The sequence below is a fragment of the Dipteris shenzhenensis genome, chromosome 13 (assembly GCF_047967505.1).
Source record: "Dipteris shenzhenensis isolate YYH24624 ecotype China chromosome 13, Dip_SZ_1.0, whole genome shotgun sequence".
NCBI classification, from domain to species: Eukaryota; Viridiplantae; Streptophyta; class Polypodiopsida; order Gleicheniales; family Dipteridaceae; genus Dipteris; species Dipteris shenzhenensis.
Window position 1 is genome coordinate 30,917 of NC_141608.1, and position 19,432 is coordinate 50,348.

Sequence of the window (19,432 nt, forward strand, 5' to 3'; positions counted from 1 at the left end):
AAGCAAGACTTCTGAGTTCGTTAGCATAGCAGTAGAATCACCAAAAAGGTCAAAGCTAACTAGAGGAAATATGCTGCACAAAGCTTCAGGCAGCCATAGCCATGGCCTGCAAAATTCAAGAAGTAGAGAGAGAGAGGTGCTCCAAGAAGTAGAAAGAGAGAAATAGACTGCCCGCTTCTATTAGTATTCAAAAAGATACATTCAAAAAGCCCCCTGCCCATTCATTTACAAGGCTTATATAGCCCACTCACACACACAAGGGCATGTTCACACCTAAGCTGCCCACAAACAACTTTTACATCCAACGAGTATTCGATGGATCCAAAAAACTGGCCTCATATTCTTACCACCTTGAGTGTCAGGGCTTTAGCAAATTAAACCAAATTTTGTGACTCAGATGGCTATGACATTACACCCATTCATATCTTGAATGACTCAAGGTTTGATGAGGAATACTACGAGGAGGAGTCCCAAGATGACATGGTCGTAGGAAAGGAGCATAATGCAATGGAATGTAATCTTGAACCTACATTGACAAGTTTTTGGGCAAGAGAGAATTAGCATGCTAGGTTCAAATTTAGCATGCTTAACGACCTTAGAGAACAATTAGCATTGAACACTAAAATAATATCATGATTAAAGTTGAGATTTTAGTTGAGTTAGGACCTGAGTTTAGTTCAAGGACATTAAGATCATTTCATGGTATAGAACAACCTGGAAAGGGGGGAGCACTTGCTTCAACATCCCTTAAAGCATCTCTTGAGTCACACTAGGCTTTGAACACATAGAGGCATAATTCACTAGTGTTAATCTTGAAAGAAAACATTTCCCTACAAACAACATAGAGACCCAATTGTCTACTATTAATCTTGAAAGAAAACATATCCCTATAAATGTTCACAAGTTAGCACAAAGAGATCAAGTGGGGAATGCATTGGAGCCAGGTGTGGTGATGACTATCTCATCAAAGACTGCTCGTTCTAGGATCACAATCTTAAAAATTGTAAATCTTTGAGGATATAAAGAAGAAGGATGATCAAAATTAGAAACTTTCTACATTTAATTAGGTGGTATACGGTAGAGGGATTTGTACCCTTTCACCTTATGTTTTATGCGCGACATTGGAAACTTTATTGCCATAACTACTTTTGCATGCACCATAGCCATTAGTGCATCTTTGAGAGGTTGCAACTGCTCTTACCAATCTTACAATAGAATGTTCCTCATATTGCCACATTTCAGAGGTTGCAACTGCTCTTACCAATCTTACAATAGAATGTACCTCATATTGCCACATCTCCGATGTTGAAGATATTTCCCCATCCATCCATCGCCACGACACATTTTGGTTGAGAACACATCCATCATTGCATACATTGCAAAATCGTCTAACTTTTGTCGAATCAATCATCTTTTTCTTTTTGATACAGTTGTCACTCATCTTATAAAAATAATTTCATCACCATGTGTATTAGAAGAAATTAAACGTAAAAACTCCTTATTGCAGATACATAGAGGTTTGACGGAGAAGCTTCCAGATAGGGAGAAGCTTCCAAATATGGCGATGGCACAAACTCTTGCTGCCCTGAAGATCGAGGGCGTGGAACCAGAGAGGTATCACCCTGATCATCTGAGGAAGAGTACAGGCAAGACTAGGCCCATGGGAGGTGGAAGGACGCCTTACGTAGTGCAAAAGTGGGATACTTTTGAACAAGATCTTGCAGCATGGTGGAATACTCCAAGCGCTCCTTCCAACACAAGCCCCTGTGAACACTTAGCACAGGTGCATACTTCTTGAGTCTACCCATGCAAAGCCCTTCTTGGTCAGAATATGGTCATCAACAAAGAGGACGAGGTACGTGCAGCACTGATGGTATGTGTGTTCAACCCTGTCAATGAGACTCTTGATAGCGGTCTAGGCTTAGGCCTTGTATTAAATGCTACAGAATCCATTGCTTGCGTGAACTCCAATGTGGATTGGGCCTGCTTCTCCATTGATCCGAATCGCCCTGATATTTGGGTCAAATGTAAATTGCCCATCGAAGTGAAACCACCTTGGCAACTCAGATTGAAACAAGTGGAGCATGTAGTCGATCTTCTTTCTTCCGATTCTCCGACTGAGTGCGACAAAGTGAGATTTGGGGTCGCTCAAGTGTACATGATATTGGAGGAATCTGTTTATTGTGTGTTGTGCTCATATATTTCTCAAGCGGATTGGGAATCCCCAAGATAAGGTCTTGATGATTTCGAGGGTTTTCTCACATGATGATCTAGTGGGTGTTCGGAGATGCTTGCTCTTTATGTGTTACCTAGCACAGAATGCGCTGCCTATTCCCAAATCTATTGTTGATCAGGCTGGCGGGACCCCACTGGCTAGAAAACTTGTCACTCCTTCCAAGCAGAAGAGAAAGCACACAAGGCAGCCGTCATCCCACAAAGGAGGCAAAGAGAGATTAGCCGCTCTAGAGCAAGAACCATCTTCTACAAGCACCTACGATGAGCCAAGTATGCTTTCCTTTCAGCAACCTGTAACATCATCATGCTGGATTCGCAAGCGAGATGGTGCGCATTCGCTTGTTGACTGGTTCAAGGGGTTGGCAGAATTCGACATCAAGTGCTGGAACTGTCATTGTTAGAGAAGCTACTGTATGGGATGAGCCTGCTGCCATAAAAATGTTCGACTTTACAGAAGACCAGGACAAGCTCGAGGATTTCTACAAGGAAGTCGTTGCCTATCATGTTCTGTAAAAGGTACAAGGAGTAGCTGTGCCACGATTGCTGTGTTATGGCTCACTATGGGGTGGTTTTATGGGTTTTTTGGCACTCTCATTGGAAGGTGATGCACTTACCAAATGCAATTTGCAAGATAGGATGGACCGCATGGCTCTGGCGATGACAGCCAAGCATGCGCTAGGCTATATTCATGGATTCAAGGTCTTGCATGGGGACGTGTCTTTGTCCAACATGGTACAGTCGAGGGAAGCTGGAAATGTGATGTTTATAGATTTCAGTCAAAGTATAATGGGAGTCGAAGAGGAGATCTTGGAGGACGAAATGATTGATTGCATGGAGCTATTCGAGGAGGAATGCGAACCTCATTAATTTGCCATACTTTTGTAAATATTTTGGTAGAAATGTGATTTCCACAGGTTTCTTTTAGGTTACATGGATTTGAGTCATGTGATTTCCATAGGTCTCTCTTAAGGTTAAATGGATGTTATACTGCAGAATCTGTATTCCAGCTCAGTGGGAATTATAGTGGGGAAGTGTCAAAAGCTTCTTATGGTTGTGAGGACTTCTAATCTGCCTGCTAGAGGGATTATGCTTGATGAAATGAGCTTGCTCAAAGCTGTCTAAGTTATGTGATCAAGCATTAAATTTTTTTATGCTTCGTCTTGTCTTTTAACATTGCAGGTTTTAGTCTTGTTCTTGCACTATAATTTCTTGAGCATCCTTAAATATATTTGTACTTGCTTGTTGTTTTTAACATGATTTTATGTACATTTTTCCACTATAATTCCCACTTTTTCAATCACGACAACATCATGAGCTTCCGCAAGTTAGGTTTAGCTTACCTAGCTAAGTCTGTGGTCGGGGGCAGGGAGCTACCAGCTCTGGGAGGGGGCGACAGCCCCTTGCCTCCCACGGCACCTAGCTGGTATGCTACTACTCGTCTGGAGAAGCTCATGATGTTGAGCACTGTAGGGAATCATAACGGAAATGGGACCTCTTTCCCATAAAGGGAAATGCCCAAAACTTCTTGCGGGTGTGCATACAGGTTGACATCCTCAGTTACTTTACTGAAGCTTTTGCCGATTTTTATGGATTATCAATCTGAGAATAATATTATTTATTATCATTCCTCAGCGCTCTTTGGTCATATGGCCTGCACCAATGGCTAACTAATTAGTACACACATCTTATCATTAGGACCAAGGGTTGATCTAGCTTGCTTAAAACACTTTACTCACGCAGAAAGTTGGGAAGTATCTAAAACAAACTGCTAAGGCACTAGAACAACAGGTTGACAGAGAGGCCGTCTTTTATGGAGCCCTCATGAGGTATGATCATGGAAGTATGTACGTACGTACATGCGTAAAGTATGTATGTAGCTATTCTTGACAAACACAGGCTAACTCATCATAAATTTTCTTTAACTTTCTGAATGTCAGGCTCCAGCAGCATTGGAAGATCAAGAGGCTCTGAGGCATTTCTGCAGGACCGGGAGGAAATGCAGGTTTTACTGTCGATTTATCGTACCTTCAAATGTCAGCTGAGATGATGTGGGCATTGTCAATTGAATCTGCCGGCCTTTATTCAGTAAATGTCGAACAAGACCCAAATGGCTTGCTTATGGCCGACTTGCCAAGTCATTGCATGAACCCACTTCACATGCGATTCATTGGCCCTTACACCTCCCATAGTGCCTCAAGGGACGAAGGCTTGGGGGAGGGGGGTTTGTCATCTCATGATTTGAAGTGTGAGCCAGGAATCATGTTGACAGAAAAGGAAGCACAGAGTACCAACAAAAGGTACGTCGGAAAGGCTGTAAATACCGGCGCAAATGCAGCTCATTCAATTCTTCGCCGCATTCAGATGGGGATCATCCATGAGCAGGTATGTATCTATGTTATAAAAGACTCGAAGCTCACATGCTGTTGTTGAATTCATCTTTAAGTTTGGTTGTGCATGTGTTATGTCGAATGCATGTGTAGATCCGTGGTCGCTTGTGAGTAGTTGGAGTTACTGAATGCACCTGGAATAAAGGGGTTTGGTATTAAAAGCTACTTTTCGATGCAACTTACAGATTTTTGAGTGGACAGTTAGAGAAGCTTTGCAACCCTCATCGGGTTTGGTTGCCACCACTGGTGTCAAAGAATGCAGTCTTCAACTCAGCTTGGGACACTCCTGCGCACTTGTGCTAGAGCTTCTAAAAGCGATGGATGACAGCCCCGATAGTCGCAATTGAGATACTAAATTTGCAGAAGGCGATGGGCCTGGAGCTAGAAAGGTGAAAATACAAGCCCGAAATACAGAACCTAGCCATGAAGAAATCTCTCCCCGTGATTGTAATCTTAAAGATGCAGAGCAGGAAAGCTCTCAGTCAAGAAAGGCATGTGCGAAAAACATGAGTGCGTTTGTATGCTTGCAGCAGGCATTTCGTCAGAGCGCATTTGTACATCCACAAACGCTGGAATCATGAGCACTTAAATCAGGACAGGTAAAGGGTGTTGAGGGAGCTTCATTGTTAAATAAGCCAAAAGACTTTGGGGCTAGTGTCTGGCAGGATGCTGTTGTGGTGGAAGCTGTTGGTCCACTTAAACACTTTTCCTTGACCATGCGGCATAGAGTCTTTAGCAGCAAAGTGCTCTTAGAACTTGATGAGTCCCATTCACGGTCAGATCTGTCGTAGCGTTCAATTATAGTTTTTCTCATACTCATATGTTTCACCATGTAGACATATTTTTCATACTCATATGTGTCTCATTTCTACATATACAGGTCATTTGACCAATAGGTTGTAGGTATACAGGTGTTCAAATAGGTGTATACAGGCTAAAGACTCTCTATTAAAAGTTGCAGGTTCATATTTGCAGTTTCTGCACATTGCAGATTTTGCTACAATTTGCTATCATATGCATTTTCAGATTTATAAGATCTTGTGGGTCTGATTTGTCAGAAAAACTGCTGCCGCTGCAGTTGTTTCTACATCTATTGTGGTGGATGTATGATCCTATGTGGTTGAATGTATTGACAGAATTTTGTGCATAGCCTTTGTGAGGGTCGTTGTGAGGTTTTGTGAAGCTGACTGGTACACAGGGTGCAGACTAGTTTGGTGGATTAGGTACTTGAGCGAGCCTAGATATATGTTTTACGAGGCAAGATCAGTGTTGGTATGCTCTTGTGCTACTCTGCCATTGAGGCATTGATACACTTTATGCGTATGCCCAGTTTTACAGTGTATCAGAGATAAAGTTATGCATAGTGGATTTTGACTAGTGACAGAAGTGATAGTGTAGTGATAGTTTTTTGGTCCTTAGATAGTTTGCAAAGTTCATTTTTTTAGTCAAAACTCTGCCCGATTTTCCCCAGGTTCTGGTTTTTTTTTTTTTTTTGGAGCTTCTTTGCTGCTAAGTTCTTGCTACGATGGCGTCTTCATCCGAGAGCTCACTCTTCAACATTGAGAAGTTGGATGGCACAAACTTCCCATTTTGGAAGGAACGGATTTATATCGTGCTCATGCAAAAGAAGTAGGTCAGGCCCATAAAGCTAAAGGGCATCAAGCCAAAAGGGATGTCAGACATTGATTGGCAAGATTTAGATAAACTTGCCAGATCTACCATTATGCTGACTTTGTCAAAGAGTGTGTACTTCAACGTCAAGGAGGAAAAGACCATTTTTGATCTATGGCATAAGTTATGCGATTTGTACGAAATGAAAAGTGCAGCTTCACTGGTTTATTGGTTGAAGCAATTGGTTGACCTAAAGATGATAGAAGGGATGACTATGTCCAACCATCTTAATGAGTTTAACACTATTTTCAGTCAATTGAGTTCGCAAGAAATCAAGTTCGATGACTCTGTGAAGGCAATATTTTTGCTGGTTACACTGGGACACTTTTCGTATAGCTGTCAGTAATTCTGCACTAGCTAGTGGTCTTACCTCTGCTAATGTGGAAAGCAGCTTGCTTATGGAAGAGGTAAATAGGAAGAACCTTGACAATACGCCCAGCAGTGGCAATGCTCTCACTGTGAGAGGAAGGTCTAGTGACAGGGGAAAATCAAGTGAAAGGGGGAAGTCATGCAGTAAATCACGTGGTCGAAACAACAAAGATGTTGAGTGCTATCATTGTCACATATAAAGAAAAACTGCCACATTTAGAAAAAGGAAAAAGGCAAGGAAAAGAAGCAAGAAGGAGGCAAGGCCAAAGAGGGCTCTAGTGTGAAGATTGAAGAAATCAATGCAGTCAGTGAGGATTCTGAAGATGGTGATGTTCTTCTTACCTCAAGCTTGGATGGTGCACATCTGGTTGTAATAGATGATTTTGTTATGCATGACTAGATTCTGGATTCAGGGGTGTCATTTCATGTTACTCCTCATAGGGAGTGGTTTACTACCTCCTATGATGCATCTTGCAAGGTTTGAGTTCGCCTTGGAAATGACTATGCATGTGAGATTGTTGGAGTTGGTGATGTGCAACTCAAGTTTCAGCATGGTTCTACCTTCACACTCAAGAATGTGAGACATGTGCCAAAGCTCACTAAGAGCTTGATTAGTGCAGGACAGTTGGATGATGCTGGTTTTAGCTATGTATTTGGTGATACCTCCTAGAAAATCACTAAACGATCTCTTGTTATAGCACGTGGTTCAAAGTCTAGTACTTTGTATATGCTACATGTGTCCACTATCAAAAACCATGTAATCTTTGTAATCGAGTAGCCAAGTGTTTCTTTGTGGCATCGTTGGGTTGGGTCATATGTCTCAAAGTGGAATGAAAATTGTGTCTCGTTTTGGTTATGTTCTTGGCTTCAATTTTTCAGATTTTTCTATTTGTGAACATTGTTTGTATGGTAAACAAACACATTCACCACACAAAAGGGGTAGCACTCGAAAAAGTGAGCCATTAACACTTGTGCATAGTGACGTGTGTGGTCCTATGCCAACACTATCAATGGGTGGAGCATCTTATTTTGTCACATTCATTGATGACTTTTCACATAAAGTATGGGCCTATCCTCTTAAGAGAAAGGATGAAGTCTTTTCTGTGTTTCAACGTTTTGTAACACTAGTGGAGACTCAGACAGGCAAGAAGGTCAAATCTTTACATTTTGACAATGGTGGGGAGTATGTCTACCGTTTCAATATTTCTGTGACTTGAAAGGCATAAAGAGAGAGTTAACTGCGCCATATAACCCTCCACAGAATGGTGTTGTAGAGAGGATGAATCGTACAATTCAAGAGAAGGTCTATAGCATGTTGTCCAATGCAAATTTGCCTAATGGGTTTTGGGTTGAAGTACTAGCTACTGCTGTCCATCTCATTAATAGGTCTCCAAATAAGGTTTTGGACATGAAGGTCCCTGAAGAGATTTGGTCAGGAAAGCCACCTTCTTACAATCATCTTAGAGTCTTTGGTTGTGAAGCTTATTGCCATATTCTGAAAGAGTTTCGTGATAAGTTGGCTCCCAAGTCAAAGAAGTGCGTATTTCTTGGCTATGGTGCATCTAGTGAGATGGGATACTGTTTATGGGATCCAGAGGCTAGAAAGATTGTTCGCAGCAATGACATCTACTTCAATGAAGAAAAGATACATAAGAGACCTATTCCTATAGTGGAAATATGTAGAGTGGTATGTCATAATAGAGACATTGCACATAATGTTGGACAACAAGGACAGAATGCTCCCATTGTTCAAGAAGATAGAGTGGAACCACAGCCTCCTGAGGCTCAACCAGTTTTGAGGAGGTCCACTAGAGAGCATAGACCTCCTGAGAGATATGCTCCATCTCTAGATTGTCTTGTTGACGAATTGTGAGGAGCCCTCTTGCTATGAAGAAGCTATGTTGAAAGATGAAAAGCTGAAGTGGGAGAGAGGTATGCAATCAGAAATGGACTCTCTGCATAAGAATTCCACTTTGGAATTGGTACATTTGCCTAAGGGTAAAAGGGCTTTACCGTGCAAATGGGTTTATAAGCTGAAGGTCACACCAAATGATGGCAAACCAAAGTACAAGGCAAGACTTGTTGCAAAGGGATTTAGGCAACAACAAGGTCTAGATTTTGAAAGATATTCTCCCCTATTGTTAAGATGACTACTTTGCGTTATGCTCTTGCATTGGCTACCAGAGAGGACATGGAACTTGTCTTTATTGATCATTTCCTTTACACTAAGCAAGCTAAGGATAGTAGCTTGCTGATTTTGATCCTTTATGTGGATGACATGTTACTTGTTGCTGGCACAAACATCAATGAGTTAGCTACCTTGAAATCAAAGTTAAATGATAGCTTTGACAGAAAAGATTTGGGTGGTGTGAGTCATATTTTGGGCATGCGCATTGTGCGAGATAGAGATAAGAAATTGCTTTACTTATCTCAAATTGAGTACATTGATAAAGTGCTCAAATGTTTCAATATGGAGAGGGGGAAGGCATTGAGTACTCCATTGCCTCCATATGTGAAATTATGCCTAAATGATTGTCCCAAATCTGATGCAGAGAAGGTTGAAATGGCAAAGGTGCCATATTCTTCTGCAGTTGGTAGCTTGATGTATGTGATGATGTGTACACGACGAGATATTACTTATGCAGTGGGAGTGGTCAGTCGATACATGTTGATAGGGGATTTTTTGCAACACTCACATGCACTTAGTATGGGTACATTCTGCCTAACTTTTACATTGCACAAGTCTTTCCACTATCACCACACATTAGGGAAATGTCATTAAGCACACTTCACTACCCACATTTTCTTACACAATACACTCTCTTGCACATTATTTTTTTCATTATTATTATATTATGCTATTCTTCCCTTTCCCTTAATATATTTCCTAAGTCACTTATGTGCACAATTAAGATCTCACATTAGGTTGCACAATAAATCTCGACAAGAATTCTCTTGGTCATATGCACCCACTCTACACAAGGATTTTGGGCCTTTTCCTCACCATTCACTTTTATAGCATAGGGTGAACATATTGTAAATATTATTTCCAAATCTTCTCAATCATTCTCCTATTTTCTCTTATTATATATTTTCTTTTTTTAATTTAAGACTACTTGAAAATATGAGGATCATACACTTGAGTATACCTATTTAATGTACACAATACACTCATCTATTTCCACAAAATAAAAAGAAAAAATCCTATTGGAACTCCTCTTATTATCTTCATATTTATGATATTTATTACATATACACACCAATCACAAATATCCATGTATATATTCTACTAGTATTTGTTTTCCCTATTCACTATATTTTTAATATGCAACATGCACCTTTCATCATTTGTATATTTTTATGTGGCTTCATTTCATTGGCTCCCATTAGGCTATAATTGCTTGAGCCATTTGTATATGACTTCATATAAGCTTCACCTTACTTGTTTGGTGTGGAAGAATCTTTAATGACATCATCTCAAGGGACCCCTAATGAACACTTGCTCTATGGAGACACTTTCAAAAAGGAATCACATAATTTGACACCAAAGCGTGATCCAGCTCATCCAAATGCCTAATATGACTTTTCAATCTTGTAGATCATCAAAAAATATCAACTCTAGCTTTTTATAGCTCCTCAGTTTGATCTACGGATCAAAAGTTATGGTAAAAACAAGGTAAAAGGTGAAACTGCACTTACCCTGCAAGTGAATTGGTGTCAACCCATGTACATAACCTGCACTTACCCTGCAAGTGAGTTGGTGTCAAATCCTTAGAAGAGCACAAGGAATATCTCAAAGTCAGACGACCATGTTCTAGATGATGAACAAGTGGTCTTACCTTCTTAGGGGATTCTCCAAATGCGACCCGAGCGGATCATCGAAACTTGGGAAAGGATCTTAAGGAATAGGATCCTTCATGATCATCTTGTGCAATGGAAAGATTTCCCTGCAGAAGAAGCTACTTAGGAAGAAGAATCATCTCTACTTAAAGATTTTCCCGAGCTGTTCTCGAGATGAGGACATCTCGAATCTCTTAACTATGGGAGGATGTAATGTACCACATTACTGGTACCGATTGTATCTTTACGGGAATTTTTGTAAATTGTATTTTTTTCTAAATATCAATAAAGATAGAGTGGATTTTTATGAAATTGGTTTCATTAATTGATTTCCGGATCGTTTCTAGCTTTCTAACGCATATCTCCCCGTTCAAAATGAATTTTGGGAGTATTTTAAGCGTAAAAAGCTTAGTTGTGGGAACACAAATTTTAAAATAAAGTATTATGGATAATATTTCCTTGTATTTTAACTCACCCAAGCTTAAAGGAACACATCGTTAGCTATCTAACGCACCCACCCACGTCAAATTTGGACTTCGGGAGTGCGTAGAGTGTTAAAACGGGTAATTTCTAATATTCGGGTATGTCAAATTAATTAAAAATGAGAATTAGGGCTGAAATAAGGGTGGAAATTGGGGAGCAAGGATAGAATTAGGGTTTCTCCAATAAAAGAGGTCAAAAAGATCAACCTTGACCAAGATTAGGGCTAGGGCTAAAAGTGGATGGTCAAGGGCTGATGTGGCGGCAAAAAAAAGCACACCTCCTCTCTAGAAATTGGCGCCTATTTTCCCTCCTTTTTTTACAGTTCCCATCGGATCTATAAAAGGGACCCTTGGGGCACCCTATTGCATATAGTGAAGGCCAAGCGCGGAAGCTCTCCTCCGAGAACAAAGCTCTCCATCACCATCAGCAGTGGCATTCTCCTAAGGGACATCGATAAGATGCCTCCACAAAGGAATACACGCTCAAGCGCGGTAGCACCTCCTCAAATGGAAGTACCTGTGGCAGCAGAAGGAGGAAATCTTGAGGTAAATGAAGGAGCGGCTACAACGGCAATTGCAATAGCGGCACAAGTGACCAACGTATCACCACCTATAGTGACACCTATGGATGGATTAAACCAGGTTTTTCTTGAATCAAGTTTTGTTAAAACAATTGAAGTTCTGCATACATAGACTTAGAAATAATCTAAGAAGGATTCCTGAAAGAGACTGTTCAGAAACGATTGACGGTGTCAATCACGAGACTAGCATCTGTTCTCTCGCATCAAATTAATTGGCTATGTGGAATGCCTATTTCAAATTCCAAGTTAATTGTGGTACCTGTGAATCTCTGTGTGGATGGATGGAATACTGATGGAAATTGATGGATGGATGGAATACTGATGGAAATTGATGGATGGATGGGATATTGATGGAAATTGATGGATTGTCCAGGCTATGACTCGCCGAGGAAGGATTCCCACTGAGTGTTATTACTCGTCCAGGTTTTTGCGGGCTGAGTGTGGTTACTCGCCCAGGTTTTTGCGGGCTGAGTGTTGTTACTCGCCGAGGCAGCATTATCGGCTGAGTATGATTACTCGCCCAGGTTTCATGCGGGTTGAGTGTGGAAAGCTATCGCAGATTCTAGACTCTCCGGATACCCTGTTTTGGGGCCAGAATCCTCCTTCATAGGGATTATCTGAGCCAATTTTTGATGATATGATTTTTGATTCGGCCTGGGACATATAAGAAACTCCATCAAGTTGTGTTGATATGTTTTGAAATTCTTGTTCAATTAAATTGTACTATTTTTTCAAGTTAAATGCTTGAAGATGCATGAAGGGCTATTCTGATGAACACTGTTACGGGAATAATCAAGGAACTGCATATATATGTCAAACAGTGTAGTAGTAATTAGAAAAAAAAATTTGTTTGGATTGGAATATGAGGAAAGTGGGAGACTGGTCGCCCTGATGGCACCTTTCTACGGTAGGGTGGACCCGATTAGTCGGGTAGCTTTCCAAAGATTAAGACCAGATTGCGTATAGATTAAGGTCCCTCATCTTAGGGGAACGCATGATGGTTGTGTCTCTGAAATCTATGGGAAAAAATGCATCATGACCATGAACCAAGATGTTTAGATAACTCCCTGATCAACGACTCTGAGATCGTTTCAGTGATGGTGCGTTGGAACGGCGAGGGTAAACCATTCGAACGTCTTTGTACATCCCAACCAGGTGGTTGAATCACCTTAGTACTCCTATTCCGGCGTATCACTGGTAGTTGAATTGTGGGGAAATGGAGTCCTTAGGCTTCTGACTGCGAAGTAGAACTAGGCTAGTACGTCGGTGGCTCAATTCCTTGTTTCCAGTCGGGAGCATGGATGTCATCCACCGGAACAACCCGATAGCCTAGAGAGTACTGGGCTTAGCTTTGTATAGGCAAGGCGGCTCAATGGCCCCCGACCGGCAGAGGCGGGAGGGGGTACGTCACAGGTGGTATCAGAGCTGAAGGTTGAAAAACCTTATGTGGAAGATCAATGCTGTTCTTCTCTTGGATTGTCTTTTGGATCTCTTCTTCTATTGATTACCCTGAGTAATTAACTGACTGGCGAAAGTTGGTTAAACTATAGGCTGGGTACGATCGGTTCTCTATCTTCACAGCAATGTACTAGATAGCTTGCATATCCCCAGACGTGATGTTTAGGACTAAAGTCCAACAAATTTTGGACGCTTTAGCAAAACCTCATTGGTCGAGAATTCGGACACCGGTGCAAGAGTGGGATTTACTCGAAAGTCTTAAAGACCTTAGAAACAGACCCAATAGTGGTCAAGAGTTGGTTCAAAAGTGTATTAGGTGATCCACATTCTCAGTGGGGACTGCCAGAATTGCCAGAGGTTTATCGTATCTTGGATGATACAAAGGAACCTCCTGAATTTTTACAAGAAGAATGCTCGCGAATTTCATGAGCCTAGGGGTTGAGAAGCTGGACAAGCTGTAACATTTTTGTAATGTAAAGAATGATTTTGAGGAATGATTTTGGTATCTGAGGTGTGACCTCCATGAATTCATGTGTGATTGAGCGGATGGCTCGAAATGATCAGGCTACATGTCCTGTGTTTTGTGTGATGGTGTCGAAGAGATGTTGTCGTGACATTGCATCAGAGGAAATTTTGTTGAAGCTGAAATGCTTGATTGAGAAAAGTGAAATTGGTTGTTGTCTTGTCCAGGGACTCCCTTATTCCTCTTATAAGGCGTTTCTCATCTTTCGGGCTATGTTTGAGGCAACATGTGTATCGAAAGAGTATTCTTTCAGATCGTCTATGGCAGTTGTTGTTGATCTACTTTTTCATCCAGTAAGGGATGATTTACGGACAAGATTTCCTGAATGGTGGAGCGGGACTTGCACAATTGTGGTTCGAGCTTTTGACAATCTTGTGGACGTAGACATCATTGAGCATCTGGACATTAATATCAAAAGATTGAGACTTCTTGAAAGGCTAAGGGTTGTGAGATTGTTTATATTCTTGGGAACTATTGAAGAGAATAAGCATATCTCAAATGAAGGTCAAAGGATCCTTTAGAATCGTTATGTGTACGATAAGGTTGTGAGGACCATACCTGCCGATAGGCTTTTTGTCAGGAAGCAAGTCAGGCAAAGGAGGTAGTCAGGTAACGGAGGAAGGTAAGGAAGGAACTTTACCGATAGATTATCGCTTGCTTAACCTAGAAAAGGAACCTCATTTTCAGAGCCTCAGAACTCATAGAAGAATTCCTTAGGGAATGACTTTCTTGTAATCAATGCAAGAATTTTTTATGATTAATAAATTAGTGGATTCTCTCTGAATTGACTTTCTTGTATGAAGTCTGATAAACCCTGTTTTGAGAGAGTTATCTCGATAGAAGTGTGGTATCGTGTAACTGAAACGCTGAGTGTTAATCCAGGAACGTCAGCTAGTTTCAGGACTTTACTGCCGGTAGGAATTTATGATGGGATTTTGGGAATGGACTGGCTGATAGAAAATCACGCTAGCATTCACTATGGGCAAGGAACTTTCTCATTCAGAGACAAGAATGGCCAGGAAGTTCAGATTCAAGGGAAAAACGGAAGACCTAAAGCTCAACTGATAAAGGCTGATAAGATGCTGAAAGCTTTAAGAGCAGGACAACAGATTTACGTCGTCAAGCTAAACAAGGTGAAGGATTTCGACAACTCAAATGAACGTTACCAAAGTGGATACAGGATTTTGCAGATGTATTTCTTGAAGATCTCGTAGATCTTCCACCTTCCAGAAAGAAAGAAAGAAAGAAAGTTTATTAAAGTCTTCGGGAGACCGTGAAGGTCTATGAGACTAAAGATAACTGATACAATGAGCATAACGGTGGTGGTCTCAAAACGGGCCAACCAACCGTTTCTACAAAAAAAGAGGTTATGAAGGACTATGTGTCTAGTCCTGATACATGAGATCGAGCTGATTCCGGGAAGTGAACCAGTGTCAAAAAGACCGTATAAGATGTCTCTACCTGAGGCGATAGAACTTAAGGAACAGTTACGACAACTGTTGGAGCAAGGGTTTATTCGCCCCAGCAATTCACCTTGGGGAGCTCCAGTTCTATTTACGAAAAAGAAGCACGGAACCTTAAGGCTGTGCATAGATTATCGTGGACTTAACCAAGTGACCATCAAGAAGAAATATCCGATCCCTCGAATTGACAAGCTATTAGATAGACTTCATGGTTCACAAGTGTTCATGAAGATTGATTTAAGGTCAGGATACTATCAGATCAGAGTAAAGGAGTCGGACATTCCAAAGACTGCCTTTAATACCTGCTATGGACATTACGAATTCACTGTCATGTCTTTTGGTCTGACAAATGCTCTAGCGACCTTTAACAGGTTAATGCAGGATATATTTAGACCTTATCTGGATGACTTCGTGTTAGTATTTTTCGACGATATTCTTATTTATTCAAAGACGATTGAGGAACATGAAGAACATGTGCGCAAAGTACTGCAAATGCTTCACAAACATAAGTTGTACGCAAAGAAGAGCAAGTGTACGTTCTTCTCTTCTCAGATAGAATATCTTGGATTTATAGTAACACCTGAAGGAATTTCAGTAGATCCGTCCAAGGTTAAGGATATTATGGAATGGCAAATTCCAAGGAACGTAAGCAAAATTCAAGGATTTTCAGGAATTACAAGATGGTAACAGAACTTTCATCAAGGATTATGTGATCATTGCAGCACCACTCACTGGATTACTAAAGAAAGGGATAATGATCGTATGGGAGCAGAAACTGCAAGCAAGTTTTGATCGGCTAAAAGAAGTTGTTACTTCTGTACCATGCCTAAAGCTTCCAAAGTTCGCTGAAGACTTTGAAGTTGTTACTGACGCCAGCGGAATAGCGGTAGGCGATGTTCTTACTCAAGAAGGTCGACCTGTTGCATTCACTTCTCGAAAGTTGAAACCTTACGAGGTGAATTACGCAACACACAATTTGGAACTTTTAGCTGTCATTCACGCATTAAAGATATGGAGACATTATCTTCTTGGATGTAAGTTCAGACTCGTAACTGATCATAAGAGTCTGAAATGGATTTTCACCCAACTGACACTCAATATGAGGCAGAGACGTTGGATTGAAATTCTGCATGAGTACGACTTTGAGATAGTCTACCGACCGGGCAAGGAGAATGTCGTCGCAGAGATGCACTAAGCTGTAAGAGTTATGCTGTGGCCATATCGATCGTGAATAACCCGATCATTCAAAAGACTAAGGAAGCGGCAGCTAATGATCAGGAATATCAGGGCTAATGGAAATCATTAAATCAAGTGGACTTTCGGAAAAGGACAAGGCCTTAATAACCTATTATGCCTTGGATAACGATTGCTTATACTATAGGCAACGGTTATGCATATCGAAAGATCCGGATTTGCAAAGGCAGATCCTGTTTGAAGCTCATGATAGAATATCATCAGGACACCCAGGTTATGTAAAGACTCTAAATGCAGTCAGAAGGAGTTACTTCTGGACGGGCATGAAAAAGGACATACTGAATTATGTTAGAAGTTGTCTAACTTGTCAGAGAACTAAAGCTGAAAGGGTCAGATTACCTGGAAAATTAGAACCCTTGGACATTCCATAATTGAAGTGGGAATGTATCAGTATGGATTTTATTACAGGATTACCATCAGTACAAGGTGGCTACGATTCGATAATGGTTGTAGTGGATATACTGACCAAAGTTAGTCACTTAATCCCTGTAAAAACAACCTATACAGCAGCTGATGTAGCCATATTGTTTGTTAAGGAGATTTATCGAATCCATGGTTTGCCAAAGAGAATAGTGAGTGATCGTGATGCAAAGTTCACATCGAAATTTTGGACATCACTATTCTAAGCAATTGGGACAGAGCTATGCTTTAGCACAGCTTACCATCCCCAGACCGAAGGGCAAATTGAAAGGGTAAATCAAGTGATTGAAGACATCTTAAGAGCTTACTGTAATCGTGAACCAAAGAGATGGATTCAGTATTTACCACTAGCCGAATACGCCTATAACTCTTCTTATCATTCAAGCATTGATATGACACCTTTTAAGGCACTTTGTGGACAAGAGTGTTTATCACCCTTGAACTTTTCGAATTCTACAATCAGGGTGGAAGCATCCAAGCAAATGCTTGAAGAGATGGAATAGCAAGTTTAGGCTCTTCGAAGAGATATTCTGGTAGCCAAAGATCGGCAGAAACATTATGCAAACCACGAAGATCTGAGAGAACATTTAAAGAAGGCGATAAAGTATTTTTGTGAGTACGTCCTAAGAGAAGTTCCCTATCTCTTGGAAAGTACAAGAAGCTAAGCGCAAGATACTGCGGACCTTATGAAGTTCTCAAGCGAATCGGGAACCAAGCTTACAAGTTAAAGCTTCCAGATCATCTGAAGATTCATGATGTCTTCCATGTCAGTCTATTGAGGGCTTATATCCCTAGTGACGACCATGTTCTAGATGATGAACAAGTGGTCTTACCTTCTCAAGGGATTCTCCAAATGCGACCCGAGCAAATCATCGAAACTCGAGAAAGGATCTTAAGGAATAGGATCCTTCGCGATCATCTTGTGCAATGGAAAGACTTCCGTGCAGAAGAAGCTACTTGGGAAGAAGAATCGTCTCTACTTAAAGACTTTCCAGAGCTGTTCTCCATATGAGGACATCGCGAATCTTTTAACTATGGGAGGATGTAATGTACCACATTAGTGGTACCGACCGTATCTTTACGGGAATATTTGTAAATTGTATTTTTTTCTAAATATCAATAAAGATAGAGTGGATTTTTATGCAATTGTTTTCATTAATTGATCTCGGGATCGTTTCTAGCTTTCGAACACATATCTCCCCGTTCAAAATGAATTTCGGGAGTATTTTAAGCATAAAAAGCTTAGTTGCGGGAACAAAAATTTTACAATAAAGTATTACGGATAATATTTCATTGTATTTTAACTCACCCGAGCTTAAAGGAACACCATTAGCTTTCTAATGCACCCACCCACGTCAAATTTGGACTTCGAGAGTACGTAGAGCGTTTAAACGGGTAATTTCTAATATTCGGGTACGTTAAATTAATTAAAAATGAGAATTAGGGCTGAAATAAGGGTGGAAATTGGGGAGCAAGGATAGAATTAGGGTTTCTCCAAAAAAAGAGGTAAAAAAGGTCAACCTTGACCAAGATTAGGGCTAGGGCTAAAAGTGGATGGTCAAGGGCTGATGTGGCGGCTAACAAAAGCACACCTCCTCTCTAGAAATTGGCGCCTATTTTCACTCCTGCTTTTTTTGGAGCTCCCACCGGATCTATAAAAGGGACCCTTGGGGCACCCTATTGCACATAGTAAAGGCCAAGCGCGGAAGCTCTCCTCCAAGAACGAAGCTCTCCATCACCATCAGCAGCGGCATTCTCCTAAGGGACATCGATAAGATGCCTCCACAAAGGAATACACGCTCAATCGCGGCAGCACCTCCTCAAGTGGAAGTACCTGTGGCAGCAGAAGGAGGAAATCTTGAGGTAAACGAAGGAGCAGCTACTACGGCAATTGCGGCAGCGGCGCAAGTGACCAACGTATCACCACCTATAGTGATACCTATGGATGGATTAAACCAGGTTTTTCTTCAAGTTTTGTTAAAACAATTGAAGTTCTACATACATAGACCTAGAAATAATCTAAGAAGGATCTTGAAAGAGACACTATCCAAAAACGATTGACGATGTCAATCACGAGACTAGCATCTGTTCTCTCACATCAAATTAATTGGCTGTGTGGAATGCCTATTTCAAATTCCAAGTTAATTGTGGTACTTGTGAATCTCTATGTGGATGGATGGAATACTGATGGAAATTGATGGATGGATGGGATATTGATGGAAATTGATGGATTTTCCAGGCTATGACTCGCCAAGGAAGGATTCCGGCTGAGTGTTGTTACTCGTCCATGGGCTGAGTGTGGTTACTCGCCCAGGTTTTTGCGGGCTGAGTGTTGTTACTCGCCGAGGCAGCATTATCGGCTGAGTGTGATTACTCACCCAGGTTTCATGTGGGCTGAGTGTGGAAGGCTATCGCGGATTCTAGACTCTCCGAATACCCTATTTTGGGGCCAGAAATCCTCCTTCATAGGGATTATCTGAGAAACTCCATCAAGTTGTGTCGATATGTTTTGAAGTTCTTGTTCAATTAAATTGTACTGTTTTTTCAAGTTAAATGCTTGAAGATGCATGAAGGGCTGTTTTCTAATGAACACTGTTACGGGAATAATCAAGGAACTGCATGTATATGTCAAACAATGTACTAGTAATTAGAAAACAAAATTTGTTTGGATTGGAATATGAGGAAAGTGGGAGACTGGTCGCCCTGAGGGCACCTTTCTACGGTAGGGTGGACCCGATTAGTCGGGTAG

General features: G+C 41.0%; 1 pseudogene; it reads left to right on the forward strand.

The window, feature by feature from the left end:
- The first annotated feature begins 2,559 nt into the window (after window positions 1–2,559).
- On the forward strand, window positions 2,560–5,413 carry LOC147894876 (mediator of RNA polymerase II transcription subunit 17-like; annotated as a pseudogene).
- The last annotated feature ends 14,019 nt before the right edge of the window (window positions 5,414–19,432 follow it).